This window comes from Thalia democratica, chromosome 3 (genome assembly GCF_965202585.1).
Source record: "Thalia democratica chromosome 3, ktThaDemo2.hap1.1, whole genome shotgun sequence".
NCBI lineage: Eukaryota > Metazoa > Chordata > Thaliacea > Salpida > Salpidae > Thalia > Thalia democratica.
In genome coordinates, this window is record NC_139167.1 from 53,435,447 (window position 1) to 53,448,974 (window position 13,528).

At 26.0% G+C, this 13,528-nt stretch overlaps 1 pseudogene across 1 annotated transcript; it reads right to left on the reverse strand.

Moving 5' to 3' along the window:
- Positions 1-3,608: 3,608 nt before the first annotated feature.
- Positions 3,609-10,301, reverse strand: LOC145832734 (ADP-ribosylation factor-like protein 3; annotated as a pseudogene). The gene is made up of 5 exons (XR_014369731.1): positions 10,259-10,301; positions 10,031-10,192; positions 9,418-9,585; positions 4,338-4,523; positions 3,609-3,908 (listed from the first exon to the last, which is right to left on the reverse strand). The product of XR_014369731.1 is annotated as an ADP-ribosylation factor-like protein 3 (transcript).
- Between the last annotated feature and the right edge of the window lie 3,227 nt (positions 10,302-13,528).

Sequence of the window (13,528 nt, forward strand, 5' to 3'; positions counted from 1 at the left end):
TTGTTCTAAAATAGATGCTAGTACTTTTTACTTAAACCAAACAAGTTTTAATGCTATTTAATAACGTTAAAACTAAAAATAAATGACAAGAAAAGGTTTGATATTGTAAAATAATGTTTAAACCTCATTAAATTTAAAAAAACAAACCAAATCTAAAATGTTATTTCGTAGCCGTATTTACCTATAAACTAATACTTTAAAATATATACTAACATTTTTTTCAATAAAGTTATTTTTTTAACTATTCTATTTATTTTAATTCAATAACCGTTTTTTTTTTGTTTGGTTTAAGTACTAGACTTTACTTAATTTTATTTTGTGAATAAGTGTTCTTTTTTTTTTAAGCTATCAAGTAATATAGTTGTTATATTAAAATTTAACTTAAAACAATTATTGTGTCGGTACATGTTGCTATATAATTTTTTTAACTTAAATGTTTTTACTTTATAACTTAAGAAAGACTAAACATCAGTTTTTTGATAACTATACAAGTTATTGTTTTAAGTTTTAAATTTTTAGCATTACTCAAATGAAAAATTAAACTTTTAAAGCTACATAAAACAAAACTAAAAAAATATTATTTAAAATAAAAATTAATCTTTAAAAGACTAATTTAAAAGATAAATCACTTTTTACTTTTGCTAAAAACAAAAAAAAATCTGAATCAAAATAACTTCAATTTTAAAATTAATATACAAATTTTATTTTAAATCTGGAGTTAGGCTCTTTTGGTTTAAAATATTGTTTTTACACTATCTTTTTTTTTGTAAAAGAATACCTTTTTACTTTAGTATAAAGTCGACTATAGACTAAAAATTTGTAGAGTTTACAATAAGAGATAAATTAAATTCAAAACAAATATAACTCTTATTAATTTAGTAGGTCTAAATTTTGAAAAAAAGAATAGGTCGTTAAAGCACTCAAAAAAACTTTAGATAAATAACAAAACATTATATATTCTATTCATTCGATGTCACTTTCACGAGCTATCTTACGGGGACGGATTCTAACTAGTGATGTACCGGACCCGGACTTTTTTTTCAAACTAGAATCCGGCCGGAACCGGATCCGGACTTTTTTTTCAAATTAGTATCCGGCCGGAACCGGACTTTTTTTTCAAATTAGAGTCCGGCCGGAACCGGATCCGGACTTTTTTTTTAAATTAGAATCCGGCCGGATCCGGATATCAGACAAAAATGGCAATGTCCGGCCGGACCCGGATAGTGAGTCCGGTACATCACTAGAATAAATTAGCCTGAGTCAGAATGAGGTTTTTAAAAACTGAAAAAAAATAACTTTAATCTAATAATAAGTAGAACAGCTAGCCACAGGGTTTACAAATTTAGGTGTTATTTACAATTAAAAATCTGAAATCAAGTTCTTGAACAAAATACACTAGAAAATTACAAAATATTGAAAACTGGATCAGCTCAAACTCATTCAAAATCTAAAAGAAAACTAGCCTGAGTTTTTATAAAAAACTAAACTAGCCTGAGGCAGTCCAAGATTTTCTAAAATTCCTAAAAATCTTCAAACTAGCAGGGTTGCCACTGTTTAAGTCAATAAAACTAGCTAGAGTGAGTATAAACAAGTCTGAGTCAGAATGAGGTTTTTAAAAACTGAAAAAATTACTTTAATCTAATAATCAGTAGAACAGCTAGCAAAGGTTGACAATTTGGTAGTAAAGTTGTGGACTGATTGTGGTACACTTAACTTATTAGTACTACCCATCATAATTAAATCCTACCTTATTTAATTAATATCTAACAAATACTAAATTCTAACTGAGGCTACTTTCTATAATCAGACACGACAGTTTTGAGTGATGAATATTTTATATAAAACACAACAAAAAATACTAGCATATACAAAATTATTAATTACTTTGGTAACACTTTAAAAACTGGAAGCTATTTAAATCTATATCAAATGACTTAAAACAAAAAACTAAAAATTAAATAAACTTTTAGTAGACATGAAACTGTAAAACTTTTAATAAACTATTAAACTATAAACCTGGCTTAAATATTTAAACAATTAAACACCTGTTGAAATATTCACTTTTAAAACAAAACACTACTTACAATAAGCATTCACAAAAACGTTCAAGATATTTTGTTGCTTCAAGCTACACACCAAACTAACTAACTGCTTACATATAAACTGCCTGTCATGTTCTGATGTTTTGTTGCATCAGTATTTAGTTTGAAACATTTCGTCATATGATTCTCATTGGCTCATACATTCAACCGTTTTAACTCTAAATATTCTCTGAGCTCAACTTTAAACAATAAATAATGCAAGTATTCATTCCAAAGTTTTCAATTTATAACACATGTAAAGAGTTGCATTTCATGAAATGTTTATTTATAGTTTAAATGTAAACAAATGTAAATTAGTCACGTGTACAAAATGAGCCAATCGCGGTAGCTGTTTAATTTTAACTGACGAATATGACTCTTATTAATTTTCACAGGGTTTGTTTTTGAAAAAATATTTTTCAGTATGCTCTTTTTTACTAACTAGATCCGGGTCCGGCCGGATCTCTGTTAGGATCCGGCCGGACCCGGACTTTTTTTTCAAATTAGAATCCGGCCGGAACCGGACTTTTTTTTTCAAATTAGAATCCGGCCGGAACCGGATCCGGACTTTTTTTTCAAATTAGAGTTCGGCCGGATCCGGATATCAGACAAAAATGGCAATATCCGGCCGGACCCGGATAGTGAGTCCGGTACATCACTAATTCTAACTTTTATGTTAGTTTGAAATTAGTTTAAAATCAAATTTCAAACTTAATAGTTTGAAATCTCACTTTTAAAAATATGCTAAATCATTTGCAAAAATGCAAGTTAGAAGTAGCTGCTTAAAGATAAAACTTCAAAATCAAAAATAATTACATTAAGTATAGGAAAAAGTGTTGGTATGCTTATATAAAACCATTTGTATCAAATTTTGACTCATTCTTGAAGTTAATATGGTGAATGTCACTTTTATTTAACTGCAAAAACTATTTTACTATTGTAATTTTTTCAGTTTGTTTTTGTTTCAGTGTACTATTGCAATACATGCAAAGATTTAAATATTTTTTTGTTTATTTGTTAACCACTGGGTTTTGATCTTGCAATGTTCAACTCAGAGTCAATAAGACCCCTTCACCATCAGGCCACAAATTTTAAAATTGCTTTTAAGAAAAAAATGGAATTTTGGAATATGTTTTGAAATGTTTTTTTTCAATTCCTATATATTTAATAAACATGTTTTTCCAGGAATCCAGACTTTTGGCAACCCAGTATTTAAGACTACATATTAGCTTTTTATCAATGCGTCCTGTTAACTAATCACAACACAGTAGTTTTAAAAAGAAACAATTTAAATAGTTAAAGTCTAGCTTTTAACTTATCAGTTCTACAAAACTTAATATATAAACTAATACTAAAATGTAACTTTCAAATCATATTATTAATACTAAACCTCAAAAACTTTTTATGTATTTTATTACAGTTCAAAAATTAAATAAACAACAGAACAATTTTAAAGCAAAAGTTAAAGGTAAAAACATTAATATTTTTAATACATATATATATATATATATATGAAATTTAAGCCAAGTCTTTGGTAAGACAGTCAAAGCCACGAAAACATCAAGGCCCGTTTATAATCAGACATAACCCATTTGAAGAGCTAAAACCCGGTGCAAATTGGTAAAACAGTTGAAGAAAATCATGCAACAGTTTGAGATGGAAAATATGAATTAGTTTGAAAAAAAAAACACAGTTAATCGTACGAAATGTGTAGAATGTCTAAAGTACCGTTTGATGGTAAAATACGTTGATGTTTCGGAGGTACAACTAAGCTTTTTGCTTCTTGTTTTTATTAGCACACGTTCTCATCACCCACTGAAGACCGTCCTGTTTTTGTTTATTAATTAATTTAAAAAATTTAATAAAATTTATAAAAAACTAAGGTACTGAAGATGTAATTAGGCTAATTAAAATATTTTTTTATGCATCTATAAAACTATTTTTTAAATTTAAAATGTGAAAATTGCTAGATCTAAAAAAAAAATTTAAGTACACTTTCCGGCTTTTTGCTAACAATTAATCAAATCTCAAAGATCCAACTGTTATAAAATTTTCATAGTAATTGTTTCCACACCTAAACCAAAAAATTTATCAGAGACGTTAAAACCGCTGAACTTTCAAGAAAGTTAAGTAGATTTGTGTGTTATTAACAATTACTAAATCAAAAGCAAAAACTAAATAAAACATCGGCGAAAGTGTCTACAGAGCCTGGATTTTCTCATCACGTGATCAACAAGCTCAAATCAAAATACAAACCTCCACGCCCTCGTTCTTCTTGGCGCTGCAAGCTTGTATCTGCCACGTCCTCCCGCGCAATTGCGCCAACTGCAACCCGTCGGCGATGTCCGAAGCCTTGGCCGCGCTGAACAGGTCCTGCTTGTTGGCCAGCACCAACAGGGGAACCCCCGACAGCTTATCGTCGTCCAACAGTTCCTGCAGCTCCTTTAAAATGAAAGTTTGAGATTGAAAAAATTGCTTTTTATGATTTTTTTGATGATTTATGGTGGTTATACAAACTTTTAGAAAATATTTATAATAATTTTATAGTAAATTGTATTGTAAAGTGATAAAAATGTTGAGTAAAATGCGTTTTTTTCTTAAGAAAACATTAAACAGAACAACTTTTTTAACATTTATAACTTGTGATTTTAATATTAACCTTTTTAATTAAGTTTTTTTATGAGTTTTAGTGGTTATAAAACATTTATACTTAGTTACTTTATGATAAAAAATCGTCTTAGAGAATATAATCATAAGAAATAGAGTAAAATGTGTTATTTATTAAATAAAACTTAAATAATAAAACTTTTCTTTCGCCATAAGATGCTTCTTGTATTAGTTGTTAATTTTGTTTTCTGATAGTGCAAGGAGCATTTCTTGAGGTCAATTGCATAAAAAATGAAAGCATTTTAGTAATTTTTAAATATCCGAGAAAGATGAAAAAATGTATCGGAAACTTTTTACAGAAATGACAATCATTAACTAAAACTTTCATACTTTATAAAAAAGAAATTATATTTTTTTTATTTTAGGCTTTCATACAACAGCCAGTGAAATTTTTATAAACAAATGTTTATACTTTTCACTTTAGTTTAAACATTTGTATTACTTCCAAATATTTGTAATACTACCTAAACAGACTACAGAGCTTTTCATACCAAAATTTGTTATGAAATATCAATAATTGATTAAATATTTAAAAAAGTACTTAAACTTTCAAACTTGTAAAGCAATTATAGTGTAACAATTGCAAGGCACTAAACTGCATACGAACATTTTATAGCTTATGAATAAATCATTATTGTTTATTGTTCTTGTTTAAAGGCAAATGGCATACTGTAAAAAACTATCACTATAAATAAGAAAACAAAACAAAGTGCAGACTTTTGGTTACATGACAACTCAAATTCTTATAGAATTGTTTAAAGGGCTACATCTCGAAAAGTAATTTGAAATAAAAATGATAAAAATTATTTCTCAAGGTCTATTCAGTAAGATTATGACGGTAAAAGACATTTAAAAAAGTTCTTAAAAGAGATAATTACTACTTAAGATATTCATACTTTAGTTATTTTTAAAGCTTCTTTTGACATTATCTCAGAAAGTTATCTAAAGTTAAAAAAAACTTTTATGTATGTCTACTTTATAAGATTAAAATTGGAAATTTTATTTTAAATAGATAATAAAAAGAACTCAGAACTATTAGAACAGAGGTTGGCAAACTGCGGCCCGCGGGCCAAATACGGCTCTCGAAATCAAAACTGCGATCCGCGAGGTATGTTTTATTTAAAACCAAAATTTTTTAAAACTATAAAAATAAAAAGTTTTGTAATAAAAATTTAGAGTTAGACTCTTATTGTATTAAATACTCTTACTAGAGCTTTTTTATTGCTTTTTTTATCATGTTTTTGCTTGAAAAAAGTATTTAATATTGATAACTACAGTTATTTCAAAAGAACTGCGGAAAAATTTTACTAAAAGGCTACCGACCCCTGTATTAGAACATTAAATGTCAGAATTTAAATAGTTTTGCACTACAGAGCATTATACCTCAAAACCAGATAGCTAAAATCATACTATTCAGGGTGTCCACTGGTTTTTTAGAAATTTCTTCCAGGTTTTCTTAATTTCTTCCATGTTTTTGGAAGTACTTTTTTTTGGGACTGTCTTAGTTTAATACTAAGTTTAAGCTAAAAAACTGTGTTATATAGTGTAACATCATTGAAACGATACTGTAAAGCTACTTTAAATCTGTTTTTTTAGTAAAAAAATGTTGATGACAATTTTTTAATCTGTATGTAGCTTTGATATTTCAAAACGTGTTTTTTATGTCGTATTGAAATTTCATTATTTATGATGAAAAAATGTTCAAAATTCCAGGTTTTTCAGTGATTTTTCTTTCAGTGAAATTCCAGGATTTTTTTCAAAAAATTTTTAATTCCAGGTCTTTCAAGATCGTTTTAGTCAAAATTGTCAAATTCCAGGTTTTTTCAGGAATCCAGGTTTGGTGAACACCCTTAATTATACCTTTCTACAAGAAGTAACTGTATATAACTATATATATACATAATTGCATTCTTTACACCAATCATTTGAGAACTAACAACCAAGAACTCTTACTGTAAGTTATTGTGGTAGTTTACACATCTAAATAAACAATTATATTTCAATAAGAACTTTTTGTTTTATTATCACTGACGAGCTCTTTGATCGAAACATTGTTTGCGGAATAAAATTTAGAAAAAACCAATAGCATAGTTAAAAAAATTAAAATACATATCATCTAAACGACAAACGAAAACACTAAGTAAAAATCAAATAGGCTAACAAATAACCAGTTTCCATCAGCATATTCAATAAAAACCATTACATATTTTCTGATAAATGATAGATAAGAAATACTCAACATGGTATATTCAGAATGCACTACATAACAATCATTTGAATTAGTTTTACCAACAATCTATAGCAACAAGTATGCCAAATCATTCTATAAAACACCAATACGCATAACAATGAAAAGCCTAAATACTTAAGTAAGCACTTAAGTTTTTCCTAAAACTTATTAGAATTATTAAATACGTCAACGTTAAAAAAAAAGTTTATATTTATAATAAACCTTCTTTATGAGTGGCCAAGAGTTTTTGAAACTTTTTTAGTTTTCTGAATTAAAAAAAAAATTAACTTCATTTAAAAATTCAATTTATAGCACGGTTTAAATTTAACAAATAAGATCTATTTTTGTAGTTAGAAATTACTGGAAAAATACTTATTTGTTAACTAAAAAAAAATTAATTATATTTTGGTTTTTTTCAAAGCCCTTCTAAGTATTTATCAAAAGACTGTTATACATCCTTAGCATAGCTACAACAAAAAAACTTGCAACTAAAATATAAATAGAGTAAAAATAACTTTGTTTTCTGGATCCCAAAATCTTAAAAAAAACAATTGAAGTTTACATAGAGGGTCATAATTTTAATTTTGATTAAATAGACTAATCTCTAATTTATATTGATTTTATGGAAATTTCACATCTTCACAAAAAAAAAGTTTATTTATACATATAAACTGTTTTTTGGTAAGTAATAAACCTTTTCTTTATTTTATAAATTTCATTTATGTTATACATCTGTCATACTAGCAACAAAACGTCAATGTTTTTAAACCTTGACTCAAAATAAAATATTACTAATTAAATAATATAAATATCATTCGATTCAATGTACTATAATTTACTAGAATTTTTTGTATGCGTTGCTTCTCATTTAATTACGACAGCAGCTTTGTATTTTATGAAAATTACTATATTAATTGTGTTTGATGTTTCAAGCAATTTTAATGTGTTATTTCCTTTACAACAGAATTTTCCAAAGTGGGCAATACTGCCTCTTTGCGGGCGATTTTGGCTTTCAAGAGGCCAAAATTAGTAAGGCAGCGAAAAACTTAATGGGAAATTAACTAGTAAAGTGGCGGTGTCTAGTTAATGGGGGCGATTATTATTTAAACATCTGCCAAATAACTTATGAAAATAATATTTTTTAAACCTGCTTTACAAAGTATAGTAGTTCTTAGCAATATCAAATTAAATAACATATATACTAAGCTTTTGCATAATACTAGCTAAAACAAAAACAATTAAATTAATTTGTGAAGCTTAGCATAGTTTAAGACTCGTTTTTTTAATTAGTATACTGTAGTAGCTAATTTCACCAACATTGATTATAAATAAAAACTAAATAAAAGTATGAAATAAATAAATAATTTTGTATAAGTCGAGTATCCCACGAATTTCATAATTTTTTTCTCATAAAGTTTTTTAAACTTCTAGGATTTCAATGTTTTTCTAAAAAATGTCTTATTCCGTGAACTTCTATTATTTTTACCCTAAATTTTTCCCTGAATGCTCTTATTTATTTTAAACATAGAAAACAAAACTACAAAATAGTCACACTGTTAAATTTTTCAAACTCTATTGATACAACCAACACTGATGTTATCAAAATACTAAAACTACTGCTTAAAAAAGTTAAAACTAATAAATTTCAATGTATAAAGATACATAAACAGTTCAATAATAAATAAAAAATTTCAAACTCTATCCATAAAACCAACACTGATGTTATCAAATTACTCAAACTACTGCTTAAAAAAGTTAAAACTAATAAATTTCAATATAACTGTTCAAAATATAGGTTTAATCGTTTGCTAACAAAAGATCCTAGTGAAGTAACTTCACTGGAATATGAATAAAAACAAATTGTACAGTAATCTTCCTTTATTGTACCAACATATGTTTCTGTGTGTTAACGAATCAACACACTTCAACTAGGTTCTGTAAAAAATAATTACTGTAATGAAAGAATAGAAGCATAGAATAAAGTGGGTGTATACATGTTTTTCATTAAGATAAAATAATTTTTACAGATAATAGTTAAAAATAGGTAAAATACTTAATATTAAATCCGACTGTTATAAAACTACATAATGTATAATGTAAAACCATCTAATGTAAACATTATATAGTTTTATAACAGTCGGATTTAATATTAAGTATTTTACCTATTTTTAACTATTATCTGTAAAAATTATTTTATCTTAATGAAAAACATGTATACACCCATTTTATTCTATGCTTCTATTCTTTCATTACAGTAATTATTTTTTACAGAACCTAGTTGAAGTGTCTTGATTCGTTAACACACAGAAGCATATGTTGGTACAATAAAGGAAGATTACTGTACAATTTGTTTTTATTAAATTTCAATATAAAAAGATACATAAACAGTTCAATAATATATAAAAATTTCAAACTCTATCCACACAACCAACACGTTACCTGTCCGGTTTCGTCGAAGCGGTTGCGGTCGGTGGAGTCGATGACGTATATCAGCACGTCGGTGTTTTCGAAGTAGTTCCTCCAGTAAGGCCTGATCCTCCTCTGACCCCCGATGTCCCACACGTTCAGCTTGAAGCCAGACGACTGCACGCTTTTTATGTTGAAGCCCTGGGTGAATTATAATAGTTATTTTTTTATTAAATTTATGTATGCCAAAAATGGACTTTTTATGTTGAAACCATGTGTAAAAAAAAATTGTTTGTTAGTAAAATATAATTTTTTTCATACTAATTAATGAAAATTTTATGCTTGAAAATTAAAAAAAAATATTCAAACAACTAAAACTAGTAGTTTAGCAAAAATATTGAATGATAAAACTTCAATTTCATTCATGTACTTGTACACTGTAAGAAAAAATCAAAGCTATTAAAGTCGTGTTGATATTAATCTATATTAAAATTTTGAAAATACAAAATCCCCTTAAGTTTTCATGAACTCAAGTTACAAGAACTAAAATATTTAAAATCAAAAGAAAAAAATTAAAACAAAATATGTTTACATCATGTTCAAAATTCAAACTTATTATTTATTTTATTAGTATGAGTTTTTAAACATGTGAAATTTAAATAAACTGTGTAGGAGTGATTTGATTGATACCTTCTGATGCAAGTGTTCTGAGAATTGTCATCTTTCCTGCATTGTCCAATCCAAGCAGAAGTATTCTCAGTTCTTTGTTGCTTTCCGACTTCAGTTTTGTTAAAAGACTTAGAAGACCCTAAATATAAAAGGTATATTAAAAAAAAGCAAGTTGTAAATTAACAAACAACCAGGCATAACTTACCATTTCGACTAGATAAAACTTGAAGCTGAAATAAAACACTATATACAATATTCTGAAATAAGGTTAATATTGAGTTTAACTAATAGCTAATAAGATAATCCAATAACAAGGAATTTTAATTAAATATTTTTTATTTTAATTGCTACATCTTTACAGCAGTAGAATGTTCTGATTAAAAAGTTAACAAATATCAATTTATATTTAAATTTATAAAAAAAGGTATAAAAATTAAATATCTAAACTATCTACCATACAGATATGTTATACATGTAATTCTAAACAACCATGAAAAATTGAAGATTTTTTCATAAACCTACCAGCTGACCGTAAAACGTATTAAGTGCAATAAATAAAAATCTGAAAAAAAGCAATATCAGCTGGAAGCTTTTAACTAAAAGCAATATCAAAAAACAGTTATTATAGTAAGTTTATTTGGTACCTCTCGTATCTTTACGATCTCTCGTATTTTTAAGCGTTTTTTTCTGTGGACACAATGTGCGAAATAAGCGAGAGGTTACTGTATATATTAAAATTATAAACCACAGTAAAATTACATGTTACATAAATATTTATACATTGTTAAACAAATATATATCGAAAAAACAAAAATTTTTGGTGTGTGAGTAATACCCGGCTTAGTTGATTGTTTATTCAAAATTGGATTATAGTGTTTAAATAAGATAGCTTCGCTGATCAGGGTCTTCAAGTTTATTTCTACATTCTTTTAAAACACCATTTTTTACATTAAAAAGGTAAAACAGTTGTATCTGACCACATTAGTAATTGTAATATTTGTAAAAACTAAATTGTAACTTTTAATAATTTTGGTACTATAAAAAAAGTAGAAATAAACTTGAAGACCCTGATCAGCAAAGCTATTTTAATTAAACACTATGATCAAAATTTAAATAAATAGCAAAAAAGAAAAATTTAAATACATTTTACAAACAGTAAGACTTATTTTACAATAAAAAACACCTAAAAGAACTTATTTCAAACTTTAAGCTGGTCTGTTAATCTTTTTTGTTCATCATAATAATGAAAACAAATGAATTAAAATTCTGTCAGAAAGAATTTAAAAAAATATATATATATATATAAAATATACAAAAAAAAGTTTTTTTTTTGTTTTTTTGTCATAAAATTTTTATCTTTTAATTTTTTTAAATTCTGTTCTGACAGAATTTTCTAAATACTGCAAGGAACATTTCCTGAAAATTTGAGGTAGTTATCTCAAAGAACCTAGGAGGAGATAGATTTTTAGTAATTTCTAGTTATTTGCCCTTAAAGTTTGCGCCTCCCATAAGGATCCTATTGTTGCCTCCGACTTTGACAGGCTATATCTTAAAAATTATTTTGAATTTTTTAAATCTGTAAAAAGCATCTTGTAGCTTATTAAAAACTAAATAAAATAGGATCAAAAACCAAAAAAGGGTGTTTACCCCCCTATGCCCTTAAAGATAACAGTGTTACTCTTATAACTATAAAAAACAAAAGAACAACGTTTTATGAACATTTTAAACACAAATAAAATTTTTAAACAATTTAATTTATTTTAGAGCAATTTGTTACTTAAAAGTGTTAGTGATAAAATAATAAACATGTACTGAACTAAGTAAATATAAAAAAGCTTTAACATTCTATTTTTTTAAACTTTTCTTAAATAACATTTAAAACAAATTACTTCAAGTTACCCATGTTATTTTTAATATATTATAATTAAAACTGCAAACATTTTAGGAAATGAAATAACTGGTATATAACAATGATTTTTTTATTTATAGTTACAAGACATACATAAAATATTTTATTATTTATCATTGTAAATTTTTTATTTGTTAAAATTTTAGAAAATTATTATGCTCTCCAATTTTAAACAGCTATATGTCAATTTTTTTTTTTAATTTTAAATAAACAGTAAATAAACAATTTATAGTTTAATTAAAAGTCTACAAAGTAAGATTAAGCTATGACTTTTTTTAATTCTTTAGTATCAATTAGTCTTTAACTCAACCTTATACAGTATTCATGAAGTATTACTAAAACAAGCAAAAAAAAATATTGTAGTTCTTTTGATCAGAAAATTGTATAATATTCCGCAAAGCAAAAGCAAATTAAAATAGAAATATAAAACATTATGGATTTTGTTTATTAGCTTACTAGTAAGGCTGAACCTCTTATATGATATTTTTATTGCTTTAGAAACAATTTTTAACTGTCTAGTTAAATTATACCTTAAAATTTCTTTCAAATCATATTTAAAATTAAACGCAAAAGTTTAAAAATAACTTTTGAGATATAGATGGTCAAAGTCAGAGACTACAATAGGTTCCATATGGGAGGCACAAACTAAAATATAGAGTAACTAGAAATCACTAAAAATCTATCTCCTCCTATAAACTACCTTAAACTTTCAGGAAATTTCACTTGCATTATTTAGAAAATTATTTTGAAAAAAAATTCAAAAAATATTAAAAATTATTTATCACAAAATAACAAACTGTTTTTTATATGTTTAATTATTAAAAAAAATTTAATAACTTTATCTAACAGAATTTTCTAAATATTGCAAGGAGCATTTCTAAAAGTTTAAAGTAATTATATCAAAAAACAAAGGAGTAGATAGATTTTTAGTGAAATAGTCTTTTTTTTGGTGCTTACCATTAGGAACCTATTGTTGCCTCCAACTTTGACCTGCTTTAATTTTTTTTTTCAAAATCTGTAAAAAGAATCTTGAGCTTAGTTAAAACTCTATAAAATAAGATCAAATTGCAATAAAAGTGATTTACTAACCCCTATGCCCATAATACAATATATCAATTTATAAACAATTTATGTAAAAGTTCCAAAAAAATCATCTTAGGACAATGAGAGAAATAGACCAAGTTATCTAGTTGTAAAAAATGCTGGAATTTATGAATATCTGCATTATTAATGTTTGTAAACAGTTTTGATCTTAAACCCATTTATACTATTTAAAAATAAACTAAAACACTATAATAACTCAAAAATAAAAATACTATGTCAAGAAAAACATTTAGTTTAAAATAAAGTGTGATAAATATCAACTACTGTAAAGTCATTTACATTATATAATTTTACAAAACATATTTTACTTAAAACAAAAAAACGTTTTTATCATTAAAAAATAGTTTTTAACTAAACAAAAATACAATTATAGTAGTTTATGTGTGAATTTTTAGCATAAAACTTCTGGAAAATTTCAAAGTTGTGAAAACCATGTTGAAAAGTTAGGTTTGACACTTGGAA